Consider the following 1225-nt stretch of genomic DNA (forward strand, 5'->3'; position numbering starts at 1 on the left):
TGGGAATTATTCCTGGTAAATCCAGCTCGTTTGGAATTTTTTGGGAATTGTTAAGTGAGGATTTTAACGGAGCGGTCACTAAAAATATCCCGATGTTGGGAATGGGGAAATGCAGGAATCCTTCCAGGAATCCAGGGAGAGCTGGAGAGGGATTTGGATCAGGGAGGGAGGGGCAGGACACAGGGAATGGCTGGAAAAGTGGAGATTTAGATGGATGTTGGGAAGGAATTCCCAGCGGGGATGGAATTCCCAGAGAAGCTGTGGCTGCCCCTGGATCCTGGGAATGTCCAAGGCTGGGTTGGAGCACCCTGGGATAGTGAAAGGTGTCCCTGCCCATCCCACCCCAAATATTCTGGGATTCTCCCAAGTGATTCCTATTCCTTGGCATGTTGGGATTGAAAAGAGCCTTGGAGCATCCCTGAAAGTGGGAACAGAATTCCAGAGCCCTGGGAAGCTGTGTCCAGGGAAAAGCTGTGTCCCAGTGCCGGCAGGACGGGGTTTATTCCCAGGAATTCCCAGGACTTTCCTGTGGGATTGAAGTTCGGGATAGAGCTGGGAATCCTCCAGCCCTGCCCGGTTCTGCTTCTCCCAATTCCTGAATAACTAAGGGATAATAATTAATAATAATTATTAATAATAATAAACTGAGTCCGCTTATCCCTCTCCATCCCGCTGGAATCTCCCACTCTCCAGACTTTGGGAAAGCCCGTGGAACACTGCAGGAAAAGCAGCGGATTTTTGGGAAGCAGAACGGGAAACTCACCGGGCTGGGGTTCATTCCCATCCAGCTGGGAATGATCCGGGAATGAGGAGCCGCGGGAGGGCTGGGGTTGCCGGGCTGCTCTGGAGGAGCTCCGGGAGTTTTCCAGAGGCGCTGGGAGCGGGAGATGCTCGGCAGGGCTGGGAATTGATATTTTTTCCTGCTTTTTTTCCACTTCCTCGCCGCTGGCTCCGATCCCGGCCGCGTTTGGCCGCGCTGATTTCCGGGTTTATCTGGGAACCTTTCTTCCTTGGACGAGCCAAGGTTCATTCTCTCCCAAAACCTGGGAATTGCCGGCTCCGGGATCATCCCTGGGGCCGCTTCCCGGCGGGATCGTGCCTCTGGAAAAGCCGCGCCCGCCCGGCCGGGATTCCATGTGGGCAGTGTTTGTTCCCAGTGAGTAATCCCGGGATTTGGAGGCAGCGCTGGAAAACGCCGCATCCAGCGGCGGGCCCGAGCCGGGCC

This window comes from Geospiza fortis, unplaced genomic scaffold, assembly GCF_000277835.1.
Source record: "Geospiza fortis unplaced genomic scaffold, GeoFor_1.0 scaffold2, whole genome shotgun sequence".
NCBI lineage: Eukaryota > Metazoa > Chordata > Aves > Passeriformes > Thraupidae > Geospiza > Geospiza fortis.